Source organism: Electrophorus electricus, chromosome 15 (assembly GCF_041902795.1).
Source record: "Electrophorus electricus isolate QZ-2024a chromosome 15, ASM4190279v1, whole genome shotgun sequence".
In the NCBI taxonomy this organism is placed as follows: domain Eukaryota; kingdom Metazoa; phylum Chordata; class Actinopteri; order Gymnotiformes; family Gymnotidae; genus Electrophorus; species Electrophorus electricus.
Window position 1 is genome coordinate 15,492,476 of NC_137511.1, and position 12,526 is coordinate 15,505,001.

Here is a 12,526-nt window from a genome sequence, read left to right on the forward strand (position 1 = left end):
TTCTTACAAAGCTCACAAATCTATAGCACGGATAACTCAGCACCTGCACCTGCATAGATTGTACATGTGTATCTAAACAAATCCCACAGATAGAACACATATAAACCAACACCAACCATAGGCAGAAAAAACAAATATATGCCATATGCCCCATTTTTTATGGCCTTAAGGCTATTTAGTGTTTGTGGTATTCCCACTGACCTGACTTTGGTCTGTACTGTAAAGAACCAGAGCACTGACAGGGGGACAGGAGAGGGTTGGAGGTGGATATGTCCTTATACTGATGCAATAGATACATATATAGATGCAATACAGATCCCTGTCCTCCTCATCAGGCTAATCCTCCATCAGTCTACAGCAATGGAAAAGTATATATTAGGATTTGGGTTTAACTCACACCATGTTCCATTTACAACTATTAAAAGTGGAGTTTTTTTGCTCTAACATACCACTTTGTGATTCTGAACAGGCTTTCAGGGTTGATTGTTTTTATTGTCATCTGAGCAAACAGTGTCCTGTGAACCAGCCCTCTGAAGATCACAAAGGGCCATCAAGTGGTTTGTTAAGATGGTCATTCTTGCTTTGGATTGCTTCTTCTGAGGTGGACTAACTTTCTGGAGAGGCTCTTGCTCTAATATCACTCTTATAATTTTCTTATTCTAGGAACTGTGGCATCAGTGGCAATTTCATATAGGCCTTTGTCATGGAGTAATGTTGCCTCCATCCTTGTCACTTCACCTGACAGAACTGGAAGAGATTTCATGGGATTTAATTCCAGGACTGGTACATGGTACTCTGTGTGAAAACTGAAGGGACCTTGTCGACACTCATGCCAGATAAGAACTTTGATCTGTCAACAGTCAATCTGCACCAGCTCTGATTATTGAATGGGCTCATTGTAATATGATAAAGTTAGAGAATCTTGTATAGGAGAAGTGTTTGGTGTTGAGAAATCACTCATTGTTTAGGTTTGAGTGGACAGTTGTAGTGTAGTTGGCTGACTGGATTCCGACCATAAGTCATGCCACAAAGTAAAATGTCTGGTATGTTCTTTGTCTTCTGATTTTGAGATTAGGTCCCCCAAAGACTGGATGTGTCTGCTGAATGCATCCATAATTGGACTGCTGGTGTCCAAGTCGCTGTTGGTGGAAGAAAGCAGGGACTCCTGGATGTATGGCAGGATGGGCTAATCTGAGCTGGTGGAGGTGGTCCTGCTGTCAGTTAGTTGTGGTCCGGCTGTTTTCAGACTTGGCAATACTTCACGATGTGAACGCGAGGGAGGGAAGCTTAAGTTGGGGGGCAGTAATGAGGAGGATAAGGATCAGGTGTGTGTTAATAATCTGGTGAATCAGATCAGGGGTGTGTGCGAGTGGGCGTGGCAGTGCAGGGCTGAGTGTGGTTCCTGGGGTTTGTAACACTGTGAACACGTTTTTTTTTTGTTTTTTTTTGTACCTTTGCAGAAGCTCATTTTGGCACTGCCCAGGGTCGGTCACAGGAACGTGTTTTAAACTTATTTGGTTGAGGTGATGGAGGAGCTCTCTCTGTCTGTCTCTTTATCTCAGCAACTTTCTTTGCTCTCTCTGTTACTGAACTGTTGCTGATATTAGATTACTTATGATAATACCTAGATTGCAATCAGATTACTAAAAAAAATGTAAAAATCCAAATTTTAAAATGAAAAAAACCCATTTATTTATATAGCACCTTTATTAAATGGAATGGACTTTAGTATACTTTATGTGCAATTAATGTATGTCCAACAAAAATACTCTCATGCCACAGACTCTTTGGGATTCAGTGGATCTTTGGGTATTTCAGGGTATTTCTATTTTTGTCTTTGTCTGAATACAGCACATTTTGCTTTGTTCATGCTGCACTATTTGTTGCAAACTCTAGGTGGTGATATTTAAGCAATGGATTAATCCTTGCTATACACTGCTTGATATGAGCAATTTCTTGAATATCTCTTCTTCCATTTCTCGAATATCTCTTCACAGGTATTGCTGCAAACCATCAAATTCACAAGCACCAGTACTTTAAATCATAATAAATTACAGTGGCATAATACTCAAGCTCATTAAACATGAGGTTAATTTCAAAAGATGGGTCAAGAAACATCACATACGAAAACTGACCTATAAGAAAAACAGAAAAATGTCTGAAACTGCCTCACACAAGAAAATCCAAGACATTCTTAAATACAACAAATAGAGAACAGGTGCTGTTGGTTAGAAGGCCGTTGATGCAGAACAGTGGTAGGCTGGAGTGGCGGGAGGTGTGACAGAAGGTGTGACAATTATGGAGTAGATGGTGCACACAGGAATGATCAACAACAAATTTTTTTTGTGCTTTTCTCTAAATCTTTCCCAAGTCTGACTTGCTTTGAATACTTCCTTGTCCTCTTAGTTATGAAACCTAATAGTATTTATTATTAAGGGTTTACACTGAATCATCAATGAGCACAAGCCAATCAACTAATTTGGTGGATCTGCAGATAATATGTAAATGAATTATGATCAGAGATTTGCTACTTAGCTAATTAAGATTTGCCACTTAAATTAATTAACAGGGTCCTCACTCTGTCAAAGTCAAATTTCCTTACTTTTCACTGACTAAAAAAGCTGAATTTCCATGACCTATAATGAACTGAAAAAACAGGCAGCTTTTATTAAAATGGTCCAGAGCAATCAAGTAACCATAACGACAATACAGAACCATGGGGAATTATAACATTTTGATAAATGGCAGCTAAAAGTTAAAGAAAATTTCTATGTCTGGAACAGACTTTAAAATTCCAGTAAAGTACACAAGGTTTCAGAGAAACAGAACATTAATCAACTCTCTTAGTAATACTTAGTAATACTGTACAAGAAAACTATCATGCTAACTTTTTAAAAAAAAACTCTGCCTAAAGGATGGTGACATGATAACTGAGAAAGGCTGTAGCCCTTTTACTACAAATTCACTGCTCTGTGACTCCTCTTTTTTTCCTCTCTGGTTAGTTTTCCCTTCATTACTAGCACTGTGGAGCTCGATAAAGCAGCATTTGGCCTAGGAGACCGCAGTGGGCCCAACAAGGCGCAGTACTGAAACTCAATGTCACGCTGGTGCTTAAGATGTTTTACTGTGTTGGACGTAAAGCCTCCTTTGCAACACATCAACTTTCGACACTTTGCACTTTGTCATTTCATTTTCTCAAACCAGTCCAGGAAAATGTGCCTCCTGACAGATGTATTTTGCATTAATTGCGGCCTGGTATTTGAAGCATAAAATGCGTTAGTAGGACCCGATAAGAGGAATCAACTTTCTGTTTTCAAAAGATTACCCACTTATTGGAATTGTGGATTTTGATACCCAACTCTAGAGACAAGGATTTTATTCATGCCTTTGGGTGCACTCAGAAGGCCTAGATATAATTATAAACTCACAAGTACATAGGAGACCTCTTATTTGTAAAAAAAAGACATTAAACCAAAGAATGTTTGAATGAACAAAAATCTCTGATTGGGTAAACTCTTATATCCAACTAATATGATATTGATATATCAGCTTGACATAAACCAACATTATGGTAGCTCATAGTAAGGGATTCTTCATATGAAGTCACATTGTCCTGCTATGGGTGGGTGCTAATGTTCCCATTGGAATCCCACAGCGTGGGGTGAAAAAGCAGAAGCTCCATCACTTCCATGCAGTCACCATGGCAACATGGGCCTTTCATGAGTCACGGGGGAATTCCGTTTTTGCACAGCTCACTTGCCAAGTAAGCAAGTCAGCTCTTGAGGGGCCTGCCTTTTGCCTCTTCCTAGCAACCGGTTGCTAGGTTGCTACAGTTGCCATGTTAATATGGTGTGCAAAGGGTTCACAGGTATTCAACCTTTTAAAACATTGCCTTAGTTAAAGAGAAGCCACCCTTTTCCCTTAATGTCTGCTCATTAAAAGAAGTTTTACAGACAGTGATATGGAACACTGACTAACTGTGCTATGTCCACTCTACTAAATGCATCCCCTTATTTTTATAGAAACATAAATAAAAACACAATTAATGTTCAACCACCCACAGAGAGAGAACCTTGTGAAAATATATTACATTTTGTTCTCTGGCAATAATCACAGGACATTCACTGTCAGCAGTTTACAACATTGTCCTGTTATGATAAAGAAACCAGTAAATTGTTATATGGACCCTTAGTTTCATCCTTGGAGTGGAATATAAATAACATGATGTTGTGTAATGATTCACTTGTAACCTGGCCGAATGGCCTTAATTTTTGTCATATTTCATAGATGACTGAAGATGACTGCTTGTACTGTAACTATAGATGAGTGGCCCATTTTACGGATGTGAGATTTCATGAGCTACTGTTTATGAGTTTGCCACAATATATACTGCATAGATCAATATAACGTAATGTTCTCCATATGACAGCATGGTGACTGGCATAGATGGAGAAGGCACTGCTCCAGAGAAACCTGGTCTGACCTGGGACAAAGAAATTTACTTCGACTGTATTATAGAGAGGATTTGGGAACAGGCTACTCCCTGCTGGTCTGTCTTGGTTCATCTCAAGTTGGAGCTGGTGGCAAAACTTAACCCCTGCACTCTCAAACTCACTTCATCTTCAAGTGCACCCTTCAACTTCTCATATACTTCTCAGAAAACCACTGTACAAGAGCTGTTTCTATTTAAGCTCCCATCACTGTGCTTGGCTCTTAATTCTTCAGCCTGTATTAAATTTACAGTCACCTGCTTGGTCTTCAGATGTCCAGAATTTCAACCAACATGTCATTCTATTACTTCTTCCTTTGCTTTCTCTTGCTGGACTAAACATATTACACAAACTGTGTAATACAGTTTTTGGATGTACATGTTCTTATTTAGCATGTGGCTAAATGATGATCTGAAGAGAAATGATGAGTGTAATTATTCCACCCTGATGATTGCCATACAAATCTTATTGCTTGATTTTAGATCATGTCTACTGTTTTCTTTTAAAATGTAACATAGGAACTTTGTGAGTGAATCTGATCAGAGGCTCACTGGTTAGAGCCTAGCTGATACTATCAGTCATATCACACCTGTAACCAGCCATGGTTACGTGGTTACTTAAATTTTAACAACCAGAGGAATTAATTTTCCATCCCCAGACAGCCAGTGTGAAAAATAAACTAGTACTTCATGAGTGAGGGTCTAATGGCTTGTATCACAAGAGGGACTGGATGAACATATGAATAATGTAGCTCATAATCTGTGCTACGTCAACAGTTGTTGTTTTTTTTTATTGACAGCTGAAGTCACGTTTGAGAAAGTAGTGCATAGAAAAGGCAATCTGACCTACAACAAAGGACATGAGGGAGTTAAAAATCCAGCAGACAGTATTTGCTTAATTAATGCAGCAAAGGGAGATGATCAAATAAACCATGCTGAGAGTAGAGATGACAGACTGGACCGAAGTTTTATTAAAAGATGATGCTAAGCAGTTATATCAGTAACAGGTGGAGACCCCTACCCATCCTCCTGTAACTCCATCACTTCTCTCTTGTGAGCGCTGAATAAACCTTTGACTGACATCGACCTTGCAACCCTCTTCTCTAAGAAGTTCCTCGCACGTTAATCCCGCCCTTGATTATGAATAATTCATGACATTACTGTTGGTCAAGGCAAGGGGCACGCTGGTGTCTGCTGCCGGGTCTCCCAGATATATTTTTTGTAATATGTAGGCTCACTTGGGAACTAGAGCAAGACACCCAGCAGAAGCATGAGGAGAATGTTTTGAACGGCGAGGATAAGACCAAACCTTCACGACCCTTTGGACTCCCGCAGACTAAACGCTAGTGTGGGTAGAATTAGTAATCGATGAAGAAATGTCTATATGTAGTCTCCACTGTAGCTTTGCTCTGAACTGAAGACGTAGGATAGAAACGTTGCACTGTATTAGCTTATAAATAGCGAAGGAATGTGAAAACGGTCGCAGAGGCTAAGCTGCGAAAAGGCTGTAAAGGAAACTGGTACCACCGCGGCGGCAGGAAGCAAGATTATAAAGTAAAAGATAAAGGTAGGTTGCAGATCTCTTGTGAGCGAATGACTGTCGGCATGGGTCAAGGTAGGATGGAAACCGAAACCCACTGTGAATTTGTGGAATAATGTTAGATTTCGTAGTGACCGGCCCGAAATTAAACAGCTCCCACTTCCTAAAATCGACAGATCTTAGGCAAGAGAACGCGATTGTTGGTGATCGCAGTTTGCATTGAAAAAAACAACTCCAGATTACATGAAGCAGAGGTTACATGAAGCAGAGGTCGACATCTGCACAGTGCTTTCGTAGCCTCGAGTTATCCACTGCATAACATCTTTTAAACGGACTTAATTAAGCGTAATAACAGATTTTAATGCACTAGCTCAGATAAGCTTGCTTCTGTATCTCTGAAATAGTAATGAGATTTACACGGCTAAAGAATCTCGTAGGTCCACACGCTTATGTTTAGCTGTGCATGGTGGAGCACATTGCCATTCATGTCTAATGTCATTGCCTAGGTTACCGTTTTTTTGCATTGACATTGGCTTCCAGTTGATTTAAAAGGACAGGTATGATGGATACTTGTCATTTTCCGATACAATCTATCTAGATTTTTAATGCATGGTTGAAAAACATATTAAATGCGTACTAATCCATTAGCCCACGAGAAGGCAGTTTGCGGAACGAAGTGAATAGTCACTGTTTTGCGCAGGCTCTACTGAACGCTCTATGTTCGGGCTCTAGTGTGGTTAATCTTTGAGGTATGGTTGTGATAGATTTAGGAGAATTAGAGACTGTAAAATAAAATGAGCTGCGGTGTGTGTGTGTGTGTGTTTGATGATACCATTAATGTGCTGTATCTTGTTTGACAGCTCACTTCCTTAGCAATAAAAGAGGATCAGCTTTGTATCCACCTTCTTCTCCTAGTATATGGCCTCATTCTTCTCTCTCTCTCCTAAACTTCCACACATACACACACAAACCATACACCACTACCTTTTCCCATAATGAGAACTTGCATACCAGCTCTGGAAGTGGTCCTTTAAGCTTTATCTCCTAACACAAGAGAGGCTGGTCCAGTTTCCACACTCGCAGCCAGAATTCATTCCATCAGACAAACAGGAACAGCATGGGAACTGGTGTGTGATGATAACACATACATTAAGGAGGGCATAGCAAATGCTTTACGCTCCTTCAAATGTGCCATTTTAAATTGACAAATGCAAGAGACATGACAAATTTTATATCCAGACTGACAGTGACAGGAATGTTTTGAAAAAAAATGTTTTTGTCTTTTTTGTTTCTGAAAAGATTTCAACACTTTTTTTTTCTTTTTTACTAAAAGTCACAGTGACCTTGACTGTGTGTTTTCTTGAATAATGTTTAGACTGACTTTGATGTGCGGTTCTGCTGGTCCTGGCTGTTCTCAGAGATGTGTGGTTCCCATCTCTTGCTGTTTTGTTTTTGTTGCCTCTACATTATATATTCTCTTTCTCCATCTCTTGTCACCTCTGACTAAATGCTATTAAAAGAGAAAATGATCAGGAAAATCTAGAAGTGCAGGAAAAGGTGGGCTGTCTCATGGACTATTGCTGAGTAACTTCTTTCAGTGATAATAGACATGGAATACATTATAAATAGCCATTCACTGGGTGCAGGTGAGGGCTCTTGGACATTGAATATGCACAGTTTTGGTTTATGATCTTATTTTGAGAGTCATATGTAAATGTGTGATAGTATGTGGTTGGATTGTTTTTGTTATATGCTTTGAGAGAGAGCCAGGTGTGTTTGAGTTAATGCAACTCTAACCAAAGCACAGATTGCATTTCCCTACTCTGTCATGTTTTGTTTTTCAGGTTTCGATATCACTGTTGTTAGGTTTCTAAAATATTGCTCTGGCAATAACTCCGTAAAGCAGTACAAATATATTTTACAACACATTCCCATGTCCACCCCCCACTTGTATTTCAGAATGGGTAAGTAGAACCTGGTATAAATGTATGTGAGGCTAACCTGTTGCTGTTTGCTATTTGCTTCATTTTGATGCTACATTCCAGTGCACATATGCTTGTGTGTGTGTGAGGGATTAATTCATAATCTTAAAGTGCAGTTAAAGCCATTCTCTTCTTTTTGACATGTTTTACTTTGACAGCTGATAGAGTGACCAAACTGTACAAATAAACCAGTTGCATTGTGTGCAGACTGCAGAATAAATAATTTAAGGCTTCAGAAAGAGACATAGTTTGATACTGTTCCAGGTTAACAGGCATTGTTGACAAGCTTTTTCTGTAATTTCAATTACATCACCATATCACTTGACTTCTTATCGCTCTTTTGAACCATCAACCAGGCCACAGTCCTATTGAGCCATTTACTTCATGAGAAGCTATTTATGCAAATCACATCTTGCTTCCTTCTAAACTGAGCTGAACAGTATATTTAAAAGTAAACTTTTTTTTTTTTTTTGTATGTGTGGATGCCTTTTAATGGTGTCATGTGTTTTTGAAGAAGATCACTTGTGCTCTGATTAGTAAGAAGGAGGAGACAAAATGGCTGTATCCAATAAAACTGACTCTCTAAAGCTCTCATCTTATATCCAGCCTGCCTGTTAACCAATTAGCCAGCTGCCTGTGTTGACCCAGCTGCTAATCAGAGCTGGTGCTGTGAAATTGTGCTTTTATGTGTTTATCTGTGTATGCTTATCCTTGTCCAAATGTAATTCAATATGAGATTTGTATCAAGCATAAAACCCTGCAGAACCTGGTTCATAGGCCATAACCATTCTCAGTCTATCTAGTATTAAACACTAGCAATTCGGTTTCATCTGAGTCACAGCATTGTATGGTACAAAAGTGACTTTTCATTACTGTTTCAGCTCAGCCCTAGACTGGGCCATAACGGTGTTGCATCTAAAGTAATAATTTGGCCCCTTTTCTCATAACTGAGAATAGAAGCCAGTGAGAAGTTGTAGCCAAGTGCATGGATTAATGCAGATCACTACCCATTAGAGATAGAGTATAGGGTATTTATCTATATTAGCTGAACACTGAATTGTCTGAATGACAGTCCTTTTTGACATATTGCCCCCTTTCAGGGGAACAAAAACAAATGCATTCATTAATACCAACACCCCACTTAGTACTTGGTTTGCAAATCCTTTGCATCCTTGTAGGGGTGGCCTGCAATGTGGCTATTTTCTTGTTCTGCTTTGCTGTCTTTCAGACTGTAAAGTGAATTCTCAGGAGGATTCAGGTGGTTGCTTAATGTTCCATATTTTGGCACTGAACAAACTCTATTGTTCCATTAGCAGTATATTTGTGGTCATTACCCTGCTGCAAGGTACAACACTGTGCACTGAGGTATATATGCCCATGGCACTGTGTTCCACAGATGACATACTTTGCATTAAGAGCATTTCCTTTTACCTTCCACACTTCCTCTTCCCTCTGGTACAGGGTAATCTTCAAATAATTGAACTTTCAGAAAAAAAACAGCTATATTTGTTATAGCTTTATGTATGTTTTAGTGAGCTGTAATTTGACCTTTTTGATTTATGATCTGTAACTTGTATTGGATCATTTGATCCAATACATGATCATGGTCTGTTCAACAGCTGAAAAGGAGTTTTTTATTTTCATGATTGATAGTATTCTGTGGTGGTAGTGGTAGTCTAGTGGATATGATTTTGGGCTAGCAATAGGAAGATTGCGGGTCCGAATCCTCGCTCTGCCATTCAGCCACTGTTGGGCTGTTGAGCAAAGCTCTTAACGCTCTTGGCTCCAGGGGCGCTGTATAATAGCTGACCCTGCGCTCCAACCCTTGTTCACAAAGAAGCTGGTATATGTGAAGAGAAACACTTCATTGTACTCCAACGACAGTTGAGTCAGTTCATCTAGATGCTAGTTATTTATTTAGAAATGTTTTGTCACCCATCCAAGTGACTTTTTAAGTTTTAGTTAGTTGCAAAGGCGCCAAGACTTAAATGCTAATCTTTAGCATAATGTCTGAAACCTGCCTCAGTGCATAACAATGAAACCAGTGATCAGTTCAAATTGACCATTACTTACAAAGGTCATGTATGCTCATATTCATTGTACTGTACACTGGTGTATATGTATATTTATGATCAAATAAAGACATTCCATCTGGTCTAGATCATAAATAAAGTTCAAAAACAGTTGATCCTGATTCTGAATTATTCTGATCATTTATTAATTATTTTTAGCCTATGATGGCCTGCTAGTATTGACACATCTTTTGCCCTCAGGTTGAGAGACAATAGCCATAGATTGCAGATACAAATGCCACATTAAAGATCAATTCCAGGCATTGTGTTAGCTCTCCAAGGATGCAATGACACAAACAAGAAACAGCTAAGAATCAAGTATTACATTGCATTTGATCTCCTAAATTGGGAGGACTACATATTAAAAGGGCTGAAACTTCGACACAGTTAACCTCATATGAATGGAAAATACCCTTCAATTAAAGCTGACAATATGTATTTCAACCACAGTCATTATTTCATTTCAAATCCAAATGCTCTGGAGTATAGAGCTAAAGCAACAAACACATCAATTTCTAAATCCAGACAGATTTTTTTTACTAGTACTCAATGACTTTGTTAGATTCCTTTGCTTTCTTTTGGAACCCAGATTAAAGTAAAGATGTTAAAATAGCTTGTATAGAAGGGACGAAATGGTACTTAGAAGGCTTGACAGTATAGAAAAAATATATAATTTTTATTACTACATGGATGGATAAAAAATTAATCCATCCAGTTGTTCCAAACAATTTCCATAAGTTAATGGTGAAAGTGCCATGTTTGTCATCCATCGCTCAGAGATCGTTCCAACTGTTAATGGGCATATCAATGAATAGTTATCATGTTCATTCTTTACTGGTGTTACTGTTAGAACTACAGACACTTCACAACACTTCAATTCATTAAATAAAATTATTACCAATGCAATTATAAAAGTGATTCTCAATACTCAAAACACTACAGTTAAGCTGTTGAAATAGCAAGCTCAAAAGACAGTACTGTAAATGTGGACCCCTCTGCCTTATTTTAATCGCTACTATAGCAGCGATTTTCGATTAGTCTACTATATGAGGATGGATATCGTTTATTTAACAGACGCACCACTGTTTGTCAACAGTGTCATGCAAAACACTTCAGTCAACACATCAAATAAAGCTTGGTTCACACTGCAATAATTGGACCTATTTTGCTGTCATAGTTCTACAAGTATCTTTGGTCATGAGTTAAGATCGGTGGACATAGAACACACAATGTGACAGCAGTGGCGGATTTAGTGCCTCTGTGACCACAGAAGGATGACTTTTGAGGGACTTTATTGTTAGTTATGGCTATAACTTACATTTACAGTATACAAAGTGAAATAATATTTTGGGACTCCACTGTAAAGCAGAGGTATTTTTCTCAGAAGTCAGGCACGGACAACACTCAGACTCTGTGCTTTTAGGAGCTTTTTCGAAGTGTCACAATTGTTGTACTGTGGACATGTTTGTGAAAAATTCAGTGCAGGGGATTCTATGCTTGTTAAACTAGGTTTGCCTTGTGGTGTTGTTTGGAAAGCTATTACTATTTATATTTTGCAATTCTTTTTTTTTTATTAAACAGGCACTTTAAATTGGTATGTAAAATGAAAAATGAAATCAGCTCCAAGCTGGTTGTTTTTTTTTTCCAGATTTTGATACAAACCAAACCAAAAGACTGATCCCTGTTAATTGGACTGAATAATTAAAACCCTTTTTAAACTGAAGTATAGGTGCTTTAAAATGTATATAACCTACATATTGCCTTCTACAATGACATCATTGTGGTGCCTACCTCTACACTGCTTTAACATTGTATTATTGATTCCTCTGGTAGTGGCAGTGTTTCTTTCGACTAGCCAGCAGTACTGCAAGTCAAGGCCCACTAATGGGACCTGATGTATAAGTGACTGATGTGGTTAACATTAAGGAGAGATTGGTAGCTGCAACTCAGTTTACCATATTTCAGCAGCCTTCTGACCTCACCCTCATCTGAACATACAATACACTCTTCCTAGTCCCCTAGATATACAATCACCTTTTTTTCTCTGTTAATCACACTTAACGCTATAACTGGCTTATGTTACACTCAAACAAAGTGCTGTTTTGTTGTGATCCAGTGTTTTCCTGTAAGTTGGATTTTCTTTTTCTCTGGCAGCGATATTGCTCAGTAATAGTCTTGCCCATGTAATACAATTACAAGCCTGTGTAGAATCCATTTTCATAGCCTTGGTTGTTATTAGCTTTTTTGATATTCTTGTGAAATATCTAAATGCCCTTTTCAAGTATTCCATTTGTGGGGGTTTCCGTTTTAGAAACTGTTACATTTTCTTTGATGTTAGGATCTAGGTTTGGGTGGTAGTTATAGTGGTGGTGGGGTAATCTTCTTTGGTTTCCCCCAGGCCACTTGGGGTTTCTCTAAAAGCAAGAAGAGGACAGCATAATCA

General features: G+C 38.6%; 1 protein-coding gene across 6 annotated transcripts in view; it reads left to right on the forward strand.

The window, feature by feature from the left end:
* The first annotated feature begins 5,651 nt into the window (after window positions 1-5,651).
* Window positions 5,652-12,526, forward strand: part of tanc2b (tetratricopeptide repeat, ankyrin repeat and coiled-coil containing 2b) — a 123,803-nt gene continuing 116,928 nt past the window's right edge. For all 6 annotated transcript variants that reach the window (XM_027005089.3, XM_081697228.1, XM_081697229.1 and 3 more), the window contains exon 1: window positions 5,652-6,056. The gene's annotated coding sequence lies outside the window, so the exon portion shown is untranslated. The remainder of the gene's footprint in view (window positions 6,057-12,526) is intronic.